General features: G+C 53.5%; 1 protein-coding gene across 2 annotated transcripts in view; it reads right to left on the bottom strand.

Moving 5' to 3' along the window:
- The window catches only part of PTK2B (protein tyrosine kinase 2 beta), a 125,197-nt gene extending 111,412 nt beyond the window's left edge, over positions 1 to 13,785 (bottom strand). Inside the window, exon 1 of one of the 2 annotated variants that reach the window (XM_051831880.3) lies at positions 13,594 to 13,785. The gene's annotated coding sequence lies outside the window, so the exon portion shown is untranslated. The remainder of the gene's footprint in view (positions 1 to 13,593) is intronic. The other variant, XM_051831897.3, reaches the window with a different exon arrangement.
- Between the last annotated feature and the right edge of the window lie 1,060 nt (positions 13,786 to 14,845).

A 14,845-nucleotide genomic window follows, 5' to 3' on the forward strand; every position in this document is an offset into this window, starting at 1 on the left:
GGCAGGTTGGTTCCAGCTCACCTCTCTCTGCTCCCTCCACCTCTCCCCCCCACCTCCCTCCCACCCCCGCCCACTACCGACAGGCACCTTCAGAGTAAGGCAGCAGGAAGTGAGATCTTCCTCGGGGCTGGGCCTTGCCACCAGCCTCTTTGGCCAGGTGCAGGTGGCTACGACACCTAAGCTGGCAGAAGGCACCCCAGACTGTGTCCCTGAAGAGTGTGTACCTGCCACTGGCTATACACTGGCACTGTCAACCCTTGGCCACACCCCAGAAATACCTATCTGCAAACCTCCCAGCCAAAGCTGCTCTGTCCTTGGCACAAGAGCTCCTCTGGCCTGGGGCCAGAATCCTGTTCTCCACAACAGACTCTACCCTGCTGAAGGAGTCCCTGAGTTAAACACGCTGTAGGTACTGTGCCCTCACACACATATCCTATAGCTTCCCATTGCCAGAGAACAATGCCCAGTGCCAAGCTCTGGGATAAGGGTCCTCTCTACATCCTGCCAGCGGTGTTCCCACCATGATCCCTCCAGAGCCGGCTACAGCCAACCCCCTCGAGCTGTCCCTGGCTTCCCAAACAGGCCACGGTCTTCGATGCCTTCTTATCTTTACATATACTGGAAAGAGCCCGCCTTTGTCTGCCAGTGCACTCCTATCTATGCTTCAACTCCCTTCTCGGCATCACCTCAACCATGAAGCCTTGTTGGCCTCCTCTTGACAAAGCTGGCACTTCTGCCCCTCGAGCCTCTATGGTAGTTGCTTCTCCCTCTCAGGCAGCCCGCCTGGTTTCACAGTGCCTACTTGCATTGCAATTTCATCTTGAAGATTGTCTGTTGTTCACCTCTGTATCCCCATCAGGCCTGGCCCACAATCGGTGCAAGATACAGCTGTCTCTTTGAATCCATGGGGCCTTGGCTCCAGGACACCCACAGACACCAAAATCCATGGATGCTCAAGTCTCTTATATGAAATGGTATAGCATTTGTATATGATCAGCCATCACCGACACTGGAGACACAGGGTACTTGTCCAGGGATGGACTAAAATTCTATGGAAAGGGGTTGGCTCTGTGGCTTTGTGGGTAAAGCTGCCACCTGCAATGCTGGCATCCCATATGGCCGCTGGTTTGAGTCCCAGCTACTCCACTTCTGATCCAGCTCTCTGCTATGGCCTGGGAAAGCAGTAGAAGATGGTTCAAGTCCTTGGGCCTCTGCACCCATGTGGGAGACCCAGAAGAAGCTCCTGGCTCCTGGCTTCAGATCGGCACAGCTCCAGCTGTTGCAGCCATTAGGGGAGTAAACCAGCGTATGGAAGACCAGTCTCTCTATCTCGCTCTGCATCTGCCTCTCTGTAACTCTGCCTTTCAAATAAATAAATAAATAAATCTAAAAAAAATTCTATGGAGAAGGGGCTGGCATTGTGGGGAAGCAGAAATCCCATATGGGCACCAGCTGCTCCACTTCCAATCCAGCTCCTTGCTTATAGCCTGGGAAAGCAACAGAAAATGGCCCAAATACTTGGACCTCTGCTACCTATATGGGAGACCCAGAGGAAGCTCCTGGCTCCTGGCTTTGGCCTGGCCCAGTGATGGCTGTTGCAGCCATCTATGGAGTGAACCAGCAGATGGAAGATCTGTGTGTGTGTGTGTGTGTGTGTGTCTCCCTCTCTCTCTGTAATTCCACCTTTCAAATAAATGAGTAAATATATACATCTTTTTAAAAAAATTTTTATGGGAGGGATCTAGATGCTTCTCTGATATGCGCTGATATGAACCCATAATTCCTAACTCACCAACCACTATCAGTAGAGGAAGGAGTCTAGGCCACAGCCATGTCCACACTGCCCTTCCCTGTCCTTGCTCCCTGGCCCCAGCCGACCTCCACGGAACCTGTCCTCCACATTCCCGACATGAAAATCTTTCCACGGAGCAAGATCATTTGTCTCTTCTTCCCTCTCCAGGGTCTCAGCCTTTTAAAGTCCCTTCTCAGGCTTGGCCTGTGCCTTTCACTTCTTCATAAGTCCGACCACAGCTTCCTTTCTTATCTTCTTGCTTAATGTTCTGTTTCCTTTGCTCACTTGACACCCAAACTCCAGAGTTCCACTTGCCAATTTACATGTTGTCTTAAAATTTTTTTGAAAGATTGATTTATTTGAAATGTAGAGTTAGAGAGAGAGAGAGAGAGAGAGAGAGAGAGAGAGAGAAAGAGATTGTCCATCTGCTGATTTACTCTCCAGATGGCCATAATGGCCAGGCCAGGGCCAGACAGAAGCCAGGTGCATTAGCAGGCAGCTGGAATGGAAATGGAGCCGCTGGGACTCCAATGGGCACCCATAAGGGATGTCAGTGTTGAAGTAGGTAGCTTACCCCACAGCACCACTACTCAGTCTCTGCACACATTTTCTTAAGGGCAGACTGGAGGGGAAGAATGGGGAGAGGAGTCTCTATGGAAGCTAGAAGGAGGTCCTAGTGAGTGTGGTCCCGAAGTGGATCAGAGACAGTGCCACCCCCAGGCAAGAGGAGCGGCCTTGAGAGCCAGGGCAGCCCCAAAGTCCTCATGCTCATGGGACGGGTGGTGGTGGACTGGACCTGAACAAAGCAAATCCCAGGAAAATCCGAGCACGAATCCCTGAGGACTGAGAACCTGAACCACATTCCACTGTCCTCTCAACCATCTCTGGGCGTCTCAGCCCCTTCAGGTTCTGCTCCTAAAGGAAGATGACAAAGATATTCTGGACCGCAGGAAATACCTGGCCTAGTTTCCAGCCTGTAATCACAAACTTGTTTTTCAAACAATTTTATATATAAGCCTGTGAAATGCAAATTAAAGACCAAAGCTGGTTTTTACCTAGGAATTAGAAAATCCTGAATGAACAGGGAAACAGGGTTGTGATTAAGTCATCACAAAGTTGTTAACTGTTTTACTTGGTGCATTCTTTCTTTTGTTCATTCATTCATCTCATCCATACATTATCCATCCATCCATCCATCCATCCATCCATCCATTCATCTATTGATTTTTAAATATCACAAACACTTGAATAGAAGGTGAAGCTTTCTCCCTTCCCAAATTATTTGTCACAGAAGAGGAAGTTTATATCCAAGTCCTTAGAAAATCTTTCATATTATGAGTTTCTCCTTCGAGTCCCTCGTTCTGAACAAATATATACTGTTTTGGACAAAATATTAGCCTGAAACCACTTCATTCAGTTCTAGTTTTTGATACAAAAGTCACTGGATAGAATTGTTCTTTTTTCTTTTTTTAAAAAAGCAAGCATGATACTATAATACAGACTCAGTACCTTTTTTGAGGGCATAGCATCATCCAGGTTGCAAATGTTGAATGTTGGGAAAAAAAGCCTTTAAAGATAAAATTTTTAAAGCCATGTACTAAGTGGTTACATTGTGGACATCAAAAACAAATACCTTCTAAAAGATCTGACTAGGCATTTCTCCAAAGAAGATACACAAATGGCCAATAAGTACATGAAAATATGCTCAATACCATTAGTCATCAGGGAAATGCAAGTGAAAACCACAATAAGATACCACTGCATCCCCACAGGATGGTTCACATAAGAATTACAGACAAGAACAAGTGTTGACAAGAACGTGGAAAGTTGGAACGGCTGAATGTAAGCTGATGCAATGCTGTAACAGTTTAGCAGCTCCTCAAGATGTTAAATGTAGAGCTGCCACATGACCCAGGCTTGCACTCTGAAGTTGATAACCAAGAGAAGTGGGAACATATGTCCATGCAGACACGGAGACACGAATGTTCATAGCAGCATGAGTCCTAGTGGTCAAAACATGGAAACAGCACAAATGTTCATCAAAGGATGAATGGGCAACAAAAGGAGGTGAATATATACAATGAAATAGTAGACATCAATTAAAAAAAAAAAAAGGAATGAAGGATTGATGGTTGCTCCTGTATAGACGAAGTTCCAAAACGTCTTGCTAAGTGAAGGGAGCCAGTCACAGAAGACGGCAACACCGTGTGATTCTAAGGACACAGGAGGTCCAGAAGAGGCAAACTGGGGCAGAGGAAGAATGGGGCGTGGCTGCTAGTGCGAGAGTTTTCTGTCTGCAGGAATGAAAACATTCTGCAGTCAGTGGTGATGGCTGCACAACTCTGAATATACTAAAGCTTGTACATTTTAAAAGGGTGAATTGGATTCTATATGAATTCTATAAAAAAAAAAGCTATAATTAAAAAGAAACATCTTTTGGATTAATACGGAGCGGCAGAGTTGAAGGGATCCGCAGAGCACGGGGAGCAGCTGCAGAAAGGATCCTAGAGCGAGGACACCCAGGTCAGAGGCGGGGTGAGCTGTTGCAACGTTCACAGCAGGGAGAGTTGTGAAATAACCGCATTTTTAAGCTCCTGCAGTATCTGATAAGCTATGTTATTTAAAATGAATCACTAAAATAACACATTAAGTATTATCCTAAAAAGTTTATCTGTGCAAACTAGCTTTTAAACAGCCCTCTTTATTAGGAGAACAGAGAAGCCTTATGGTCAGGCACACAGGGTACGGATCAGATGCCAGCTGTGTATTTGGGCACCAGGTTGTGTCCTTGGGACATAACTGTAACTCTCAGTACCGATATGGTTCTGTCCTCATGGGGCTTGCAGCCTGGTTTGTCTAAATTGAAGAGGGACTCAAATTTGAGGTCCTTTTTACGAAAGGTTCATAACACTGGTGATAACATCTCCTATGAGTCGTGCTTAACCCTTTGGGATCACAGGCTCCTTGGAGCTGGATGAAAGCTCTGGGCTTTATTCTCATAAACGCACGGATTTGCTTAGCGGTGGAATTTCTGCATCTGCTTTCAGAGAGTCCACATGCACAACCTCTCCCCGCACAGTAGCTACACCAGGCTGGATTTCCTGCTTTGAGACTGTTCTTCTCAGGATCTCTTTGCACCTGGGCCCATCCCCCTGTTCCCATCACACATACGCAACAGGGGCCCCATGAACTCGAGAACTGGAATGGATTCCAGGTGACCTGGACCCCAGAAGATCCAGGGGCTGCAGGGGCCCCTGTGGAGGAGAGCTGAGGGTCTGGAGGGACCTCCCCTCCTCCCTTCAATCCTAGAGGGGCCTAACTTTACCGGGGATATAGGAAGCGACTTCAAAATGTTTGCAGAAAAATAGATTTAAAAGCTAAGCTTATTTTGGTGCTAAAATTTTTCAAAATCCACACATACGAGATTCAGTCTTCAAAAAGTTCATAGAAAATGTGTATTATGAAAAAATTATTCATGGAGCTCTAATTTTTTTTTGCCAAAAATCTTGCATATTTTAATTCCATTTCTCCACAGACGTTTTGAGATATGCTCATATATTGGTCTTTTGCCTAAAATCCATGTTGAAGAAAGTTTTCCATTTGTTAAAAAGTCCCCAAGCCCCTTTATGATACATACAAATGAAGAAGCCAAGGCCGGAACCAGCTGGCCCCAGTGACCCACCCGAGAGCACAGAGTGGGACCGTGAGGAAGCAGTGGCCAGCCCTGGGCTCACTGTCCTGGGGTCCCAGAGCAGCAGTGCTCAGCACCCTGCAGGCACCCCCCAGAGGTGGATACCCCCCAGAGGCTGGGGGCTGGGTGTTTAGCAAATAGGAACAGGAAGTATATTTCTCTAGAACCAGGTCAAGAATGGAGTGGGCCCAGAGGTCACTCTGGGGATAGAGGGGGGCCCTGCCGAGCAGACAAAGGAGCTGCTTTGCACCAAGCAGTTGCACATCATGGGGCTGTAGGGGCTGAAGAGTCCAGCGACCACGGCAGGCAACAGGTGTGTGCACACCACTAGGCCAAAGTCCAGGTGCCTTAAAACTGGCCATCTCTGCCTTGTCAATCTGTCCCCGGATTCCTGATGCAATGTCACCCTCTACCAAGGCCGCCTAACTCTCCTGTCCTTCGGCCTGGCCTCCAGAGCAGGGGGGTGAGGGAAAGGGAAAGGCAAGGCTTAGCGAGATTCGGGAGTGGCTTAATGAAGGGATTCCCGAGCGCCTGCTCTCCAGCTCTGATGTCCTCTCGCTGGGCTACAGGAAATCTCTGCCTTCAGGGGCCAAGGAGGGCATTGTGGGCCCAAGGCAAGCGTTGAAGAGGCTTGGGAGGTAGACCCTGCTCTGTCGCAACCGGTGTGTGACGCCAGGTTTAGGGAATGAGGAAGCCGACGTCTGTGTCGGGTGCAGGTGAGCCAGGCGTGAGTGTGCTGGGGAGGAAGGCTCATATTTCTCTGGCCCCAGGGGAAACCGACTCTCCAGTCCTTGTCATCTGAGGGCACTGGGCACCAGGCGGGAGGACAAAGTGAACAGCACTGCCTGCCTGGAGGAACTCAGCATCAGGCTGAGGCGATCAGTTCTGGGAGCTTAGAGGATGCGCAGGAACCTAGAGGCCGCAGAGGGGGCTCAGGCTCCCCAGGGAGCTGAGCCTGGGCGGAGTCAGCAGGCCTGGGAAAGGTGGATGGGACAGGACCCTGGTTGTGAGGGACAGATGTCAGTGGGGTTGAGGAAGGAATGGAGGGGTAAATTCAAGGGGTCTGGATCCGCCTAGAGGCACTGGGGAGCTGCTGAGGGAGGCAGAGCTAGGAGGAAGAGAAACCTCTGGGCAACATTAGGTGATACAGCTTAGGCTGGGGCAGGGGCTGCCGAAAAGGAAGGAGAGGCATGAAGAAAGAATCTACAGGGTTTACTGACGGGCAGGAGAGGAGCAGAGCAGGGCAGGAGAGGAGCAGAGCAGGGCAGGAGAGGAGCAGAGCAGGGCGGCAGAGCGAAGGCTCAGGTTTCAGCCCAGAGTGTGTGGGAGATGACTGCACGGGAGAGGCAGCGATGCCGGGGAGGAGACTGTCTGGAGAGTTGCTGAGCCGAGGCGTTTAGGAAGATGAGCCGCTCCAGTGTAGATGGCCTGCAGACTCCTGGACGCGGGGGGCGGAAGCCAGGAGGGCAGCTGGGGCCGGCGGCAGGTGAGGAGGGTGAGAGGCTGCACATCTAAGTGCACATTCCTGACCTCACGGTCAGAGCGCCTTGCAGAAACTGGCGCCGAGCACAGGGGAGGCCCCGGGGGAGGGACTGATATGTGAATCCAGAACATGAAGAAAGGAAGGATGGAGCACAGTGGCAAGTCACTCACCCAACCTAAACCACGTGAGGCTCCCGTCAGCCCGCAGCCATTCATCCGGGGTCAGCGTATACTCAAAGAGGGTGGCAGCCTCCCTTTGACCTGTGGGAACTCCCCAAGACCCCCACCACCCTGAGTCACTCCCAGGGTCTGCACTCTGAGAGCAGGCTCCCACCCGTGCAAGTCCAAGCTCTCTCCCCTATAAGGCACTCTTGAGGGCCCCTAAGCTCCCGGAAGCACCTTCAACAGTTCCTCACCGCCCGCCCAGTAAAGGCCTGGCTTTCAGGAAGATGCAGGCTCTTCCACTCAGTGTTCAGCCCTTATCTTACCTCCACCTGTATCTTTTGCTACCCCTGGCCCCACCCCGAATGAGTCACTGAAACCATGCCTTTCCACCTCTCTGCTTCTATTAACTCTCTTCTTTCATCACAACTACATCCTGTGTTCCCAGGCCCTATCCCACCTGACCTGTCAGAGCTTCCCCAAGGTCACCTCCTCCAGAAAGCCCTCCCAGAGTCCTCAGCCAGGAGTCTCTGTCCTCTAATCTCTTAGCATTTCATGACTCTTTTATGTCTAGGTCTTGTTTTAGTTATTTATCTGCATATATTACCTTTCCTACCAGAATGTAAATTTGACAGAAAGAGATACAGTCCCACAGATCTGGGGACAATGACTATCCCCTGAGAAGGAAGCTGGTGGAGACAGAGAGAAACATTCGGCTACATTCATGATCAAATCCACATATTTATGATGTCAAAGAGATGTGCTGACATCACATTGCTAGCCAAGTGGAAGAGTCTATAGCACAGCCCAGGGCCCCGAGCCTGGATCCTCCTCCCACATGGGCTGCCCACACTGAGCTGGGGGCGTGGGAGCTGGAGCTTGTGGTGAGCCACTTACAGCTGCCTCTGTGGCCACTGCCGTGCGTCAGGGCCGAGCACCTGGGTCGACAGCAGAGGGGACGTACCGCGGATGCTGCTAAGAGTGGCTGTGACGATGCAAGGGGACTCCCATCTCTGGCGCCTTGCCCGCAGCAGGAACTGGAGGTGGTATGGCCAAGCTGAGGTGAGGCCACAGCAGAACAAAGAGAAGCAGCCGGAGTTGAGGAGGAAGTAGTGGGATGGGGCTAGGTATGCTCATTTAGAAACCAGGAACCTGGGCTGCTCCAGGTGACCCAGGACTATAGCCACATGGTCTAGCAGGAGGGAAAGGACCCTTTGGAGGGTCAAAGCCAAAGTCAGGGCAGAATTCCTGGGAGGCCAGGTGAGCCCCAGGGCAACCACCACGGTGCAGGGGAGTCTCAGAGAAGCACATGGAAGGCTCCCGGGGGGAGGGGGGGGCTTGAAAGGGGCAGACTGTCTTCCTGGTACCCTCAAGATTGCCCGGAGAACTGACCCACTTTAAAAGGAGACCAGCCCATGAGTCAGGACACCGAGTTCTAAATCCTGGGGGAGGTGGGTTGGCTGGAGCGCCCTGTCTTTTGTGAGTGACACTGCCAGATTCCGTGTGGGTGGATTTCAGCACATGAAATGGAAGAGAGAAGCCGAGAGGGGAGCAATGACGGCAGAGGGCGGCCAAGAGAGAAAGCGAAGGCTCCCCCTTCCACGTCCATGGCGACTGGCTGACTGGCCGTGTTGATCTTAGTCCTAATCGCACTGACCGGCTGCCTTATCAGAGCTGCACTCACTGGGGAAAAGGGAGCACATGAGAGAGACCCGGGAAACCAGAGCAGGGTCCGTTCCTGCAACCCACTGTAGCAAAACAAAAACCTGCACGCCTATCCACCGGCCCCTCGCGGCGAGGGAAAAAGGACATCGGCGTGTGCAGCCTGGAGTCTGCTGTCTTCATCAAGCTGTCATCGTGAGTAATAATTACACCTTGGGGAACAGCGCGGTGACTCAAAAGTTGCCCCCGCCCCCACTGCCACCCCCTCACATTGCTCAGAGCCCTGCACACAGCTTGAAGGGGGGCCATTTCCTGTGGGAGCGCCCCCGGGGGTCGTTCAGCCCCCAGGGCCTTAGGGGCAGCTGCAGACTGGAGAAGAAGTCAGGAGGCCCAGCCCGCTGTTCCCGAGCTCCACGGATTGGGAGAGAGGCGGGCAGAGTGAGCACTGTTCACCTGACGGCATCTGGGAAGCAGGTACCTGCGAGCAGCCGTCTTCGGGCTTTTGGAAGAATGCTTGAGTCCTAAGAACAAGAACATCGCGCTGCAGACACGGCCAGAGCTCACATCACGGGATGCCTCCATGTGCCCGTTAGCAGGCCGTTTTATGTACAGCTGAGGCTACTGTTAAGTAAGCTAGTGCATAATGCCACCTGGGTGCTCCAACATTAAAATAATCCATACGCATTGGTAAACGTCCATGTTCCCAGCCCCCTAAAAGCTGGCTTCCTCCACTCCTAGCCTTCCATGATCCAACACCCAGGGGTGACCCCGGGCACAGCAGGGGCCTCTCCATCCCACTCAGGGCAATGGCCACTGTCAGCCATGTCTGATCTGTGCCCAGGCATTTGTGCCTGCTGACCTGTTGATTATGACTCTGGTCTATAAGATCTCACTCCTTCTGCACCAAATGACCTGCTACCCTCCCCATTTTACAGATGAAAAAGCTAATGCCCAACGATCTGTCTATGGCCATGCAGGGCATCCCAGGGCTGGGGTTGGAACCCAGGCAGACTCCCGGCCTGGAATCTTGACCACCCAACTGTGTGGGTGAGAAAAGCACACTGGTGTTGCAGGGACTGCTGCCAATGTCCATCTCCCATCCTCTGCCCTGCCAAGGCCCACATGCTGTGAGACAGTACTGATCGCCAGGCCAGCAAGACTGCTCTTGTTTTTGTTTTTAAAGAGGTATTTATTTATTTTTCTAAAGTCAGATTTACAGAGAGGGAGAGGAGAGACAGACAGATGTGCTAGTTCACTCCCCAGATGGCTGCAAGAGCCAGCACTGGCCCAGGCAGAAGCCAGGAGCCAGGAGCCAGGAGCTTCCTTCGGGGCTCCCATGTGGGTGGCAGGGGCCCAACCACTTGAGCCATCTTCTGCTGCTTTCCCGGGCATATCAGTAGGGAACTGCATTGGAAGTGGAGCAGCCAGGACTCGAACGGGCATCCACATGGGATGCCAGCATTCGGGGGGAGGCGTTACCCGCTACGCCGCAAGTACTGGCCCCAAGACTGCTCTTTCCCATGCGTCAGGGCCCAAGCACACCCCACCTGTGCACCTCTCCACCAGTCACCCCTGTGCGGCCACCTCAGGTTCCCTCTCACCTGGGCAGCAGGGCCACATGTTCCCAAGACACAAGACTTCTGGACAAGGGACTAACTGGGAGCTGAGAGACCTCTGCCATGGGGAGAGACCCCAGGGGACCTGCTGTCTTTGCAGTATTCAGGGCACACGGAACTAAGGTGTCACCATGAAAAGTCAAGTGCTACCAGGCAGACTCCTCCAGGGGGCCTGTGAACTGAGCCGCAGATGGCAGGTGCAGTGGGAAGGGCTGGGCTGAACAGGTGAGAGGGTGTACCTCTGAGAGATGCCCAGCGCCAGGAAGGCCACACACGTGAGCTTACGCCCTGAGTGCTGCAGAGTGTCAAGTGTGTTGGGTCCGTCCTGGCTAGGCTGAGAGGAGGAACCACGCCTTCTGAGAACCCTGGTGTGTTCCCAAACTGCGCCCACATCAGCACGCACTGCCTGTGGAAAGCTATCTCCCTTGAGACCCTGCAGAAGTGCTCCAGCCACACAGGGACTGCTAGGGTGAGCCGAGGGACATGTGTGTCTTTTTCTGCAGACCTTATCATAACCTTGACCATTCAGCTATGCATGCACAGCTCATTTGAATGTTTTGTCCATGGGGCACCCCTCTGGAGGATTCCTGGCAAAGGCTGCTTTTAGGGACTGGGAACAAAAAGCTTACCCCTGGGGTAAGGGGGTTGGGGAAGACTCAGCCCCTGGCAAGGAGGACCATTTATAACCTACCGGTTCCCACAGAGAGACACACTTTCCATTTCCTGTTTCTCTTAAGAAATTCTTAACTTCCTCCAGGTTCCTCTTGAGGAGGCCCCTAATTTGTTCTTACAAATGCTTCTATTAAAGTCAGCCGACAATTCCGGAGGCTTCTTACTTCATCTTACCCCTGAGCACTATTTCTCTAATAAGGAACTCATTACAAAACTGGCAGGAATGACCACCCGATTTTATGGGGCATTGGTGTGGGAAAGGCACAGTGCGGGGTGTTTGATGTGGGTTCTCCTGTAAGTCACTCACTGTTTCCCTTCGGGTAATCCAAAGGGGAACCATTCCCTGGGAGTGCGGCATTGGCTGTCTCCTCCCTTGGAAGTGGGTCAGAGGGGAGGAAAATTGCAAGACCAAAATAACTGGGCTCTCTCTCTATACATATATTATATATAAAACATTTATATTATACATATTATATATGTTATACATTATATATATATATATAATAGCATGGTCAAGCAGTGAAGAAACCTAAAAATGGAATCAGAAGGACTCACACAAGAGAAATATGTCTGGAGTTAGTTCTCAGGGTGCCCAGGCAGTTCCTAGCCTGGACTTCCTAGCATAGCCCCAGCTGCAGCTTTCTCCGAGAGCAGCATTGCCAGATAAACCCAGCACACCGAGTCAACCCTGAACTTCAGATAAATGCTGACTACTGTCTGAGGATAAGTACGTCCCAAGTATTGCATGGGATATACTTGCACTGGAAAAAACACTCAGGGCTTCTGTGAAATTCAAAGGGGACTGCTAAATCTGGCAACCCCAACCTGCAGTGGGAAGCCTGCTGGGAAGCCATGCCTGGCTCCAGGTCCCAAGCCTTGCTCCAACAGGAGTTGCCATGGCAGCCAAGCATGGCTTCCCAGGCCCTCTGGAGCTGTGTGCAGTTACCTCGCCCCTGCACTGTGGGGGCTCAGAACACGCTGAGCTACTTTCAATATCCTGGATGTGTCATGCTGCATCTGGTCTCCCACCGCGTCTATCCCGGGGTCCCCGGCCCCGGGTCTTTGCACTCGCAGGGGTCTGTGCCATTCCCTCCTCTCCTGCTCATTCCCCTGGTTCCTGCAGTTCTTAGACTCACTCCTGCCAGGGAGCCTTTCTGGCCACCGGACCAGCTCCTCCCACCCCATTCCTGCACTGTGTGGGTTGCAACCTGACCCTTCCCCTGGCAGCCCCCACCGCTTACAGGGCTGCCCTGGTGAGCAGGACCCACACTCATCTCCCCACACCTACCCCTAGCTCCTGGCTGCAGGTGGGAACCCAGTAGGGGCTGCTAGAATGAACGAAGACTATCTAGCCAAAGCTGGTCTCCTGAATGTGACTACTTACTTCCGCCCTTCTGTCTTGAGTCACTTTCGCATGGCCCTGCCTTCCTTCCCTCTAACCCCCAGAGTAGCTGAGGAAAGCAGGGGCTTGGATCAGCAACAGCCTAAAGGTTAGCAGAGAGAAGCCCCGACGTGGAGAGCCCCATGGCACCAGCGACCCTGCTCACGGCCCTGTGCGCTGCCCCCAGCGCCCACCTGCAGCTAAGGATCTGCATTGGGTTCTTCCCCCACCCCCACCCCGGCTTCTGAGTGCTGCTGCCGGCCAGTAGCACCCCCGGGACCCACCTTCTGCTCCTGTTCCACCCCCTCCAGCCCCTGGAATTGGCCCCGTGGACTTAGCTCCCATGGCGGGTGGGGGGCGCGGGGGCCTGGGTTGGGGGGGCCCATGTCGCAAGGCTGGGAGTTAGGGCAGGTGGCAGGGCCCTTCGGGTCTCAGAACACCGCCCATAAGCTCCAATGCCCCCTCCCTGCCCCCAGCAAAGCTTCGCCCACGAACCGCCTGCAGCGGGAGGAGGTGGCCGAGAACTTAACCCTTGCGCGGCATTCAGAAGGCAGCTTCTCCAAGAACGCGTGTGGCGAATGCGGAAACTTTAGTCCGCACGGCACACACGCACATGCAGCCCTGCGCCTCTGGCCCTCTTCGCAGGGTCCAGCAGAGACTGGGTTCCTGAGATGCCCTGGCAGGGGGAGTTGGGGGTGGGAGAAAGTGACCCCAGGAAGGGGCGCTGACCCGCGAGGGAGCAGCGGCAGGGCCGCTAGGGCGGAGCTCCGGGCAGCAGCCCGGAGCTGGATTCTCAGAGCCGACCCTTAGGGCGCGCCGGGCCCCCCACCCCCGCCTCCGCTGTCTGACTAGGTAAAGACGACACAGACAGGCAAACAGGCTTCAGTCGCAAATGAACTCCAAAAATAGCACCCCTCTCCTGCCGGCCACTGAAGGCTAGCGGGCGTCGGACGCGCACTTCCTGGGTGCGTGACTGCCTTTCCAGGAACTCGCAGTCCGGTCCAGGTGCCCAAAGCCCGGAGTTGTCACCGCCCCACTCCACGCCACCCCCCACCCCAGTCCCTGTCCACCCCGTCAAGCCTCCAACAACTTCTGGCCCCCGGCGCTCAGCCCCGAATTGCAACAGTGGACTCACAGGAAGGGAGACGCGGGCTTCAGCGACGGCTCCAGGTGCGTCGGGGGCTGCGGCAGGTCCAGGTGCGTCGGGGGCAGCGGCAGGTAGGGTGCGCGGCGGCCCGCGGCCGTGGCTGAGTGAGAGGGCTGACAGGTTGGTGTTTTCCCACTCCTGCTCCCGGCTGTTAACCACACCCCTCCTGCTCTCCTCCCCACTTCCTTAAAGGGTGGGGTATGTTGTCTGTGTGCCTGCGCCAGCCTCTTACCATAAACTCTGAAATAGACGCTGCCACCAATTCCCAGAGCTGCCCGGCCCACCTCTAACACCCCCCACCAGTGCCCAGCGGGATCCGGGGATGTTCCCCGCCCGTTGTGAGAGGCCCCACCCTGCACTCCCTCCCACTCCACCTGCAGCCTTTTGGAGGCCTCGCTTTAGATTGGGAGACACTACTTGTCCCATGCTGTCAGCACCTGTGCCCAGGTCGCTCCACATCCTAAAGCAACCCCAGCTCCCTTTCTAGGCATGGGAGGTGGGATGAATGGGGGGCGGGGGGTGGGGCCAGAGGGTTGGACAAGGAACAGTCCCGGAGCAGTGATGGGGCACATGAGAGGCCAGCCCTGCTGGGGGCATGTACACATCAACTCACTTTGCTGCCCAGAGAGAGGCTGGCCGCTTCTCTCAGGCTGTAGGGCAGTGAGATTGGAGGCGGGGCCTCGTGGTACCTGGCAGCACTTCTGCCCTATCACAGAAAGATCCCAGACTCTCCTCTGCAGGAGGAGGCGACCTGGACTCCGTGGAAAGTCAGAGAGCTGGGATGGACTCAGTGCTGCCCAGCCTCCCGGTTCCTCTGCAGAGCCCCTGCCCCAGACTTCTCTATTCTGCATCAGTGGAGGATTGGAATCTGACTTGGGAACCAGTGCAGCAACACAGTTCTAGAGGATGTTATTGGCAATGCAGGCTCTGGGAATGGCGCCCCCTGGAGTTGTGCAGCATTATGTTACTCAGCCACACGTGACAGCCAGGCATGAGGGACTGTTTTGATAATACTGCCTCACCTCCCCCCATCCCAAACGCAGATCAGCTGTCCCAGGAGGACAGCAGGGAAGACCAGCACTTGGCCTAAGTGCCAAGGAAGCACACACTTTACATGACTGTATTGAATTCCAGAGACTTGGATTATTTAAGAAAGCCTGAAGTCAATGTTTCTCAATGTATAATCAGTGGACTCCTTGTAGCTGTTACCTGGGTGTCTCTCTGGGTCTACTGAAAATCA

This window comes from Oryctolagus cuniculus, chromosome 2, assembly GCF_051225735.1.
Source record: "Oryctolagus cuniculus isolate XC-2025 breed Fujian yellow rabbit chromosome 2, ASM5122573v1, whole genome shotgun sequence".
NCBI lineage: Eukaryota > Metazoa > Chordata > Mammalia > Lagomorpha > Leporidae > Oryctolagus > Oryctolagus cuniculus.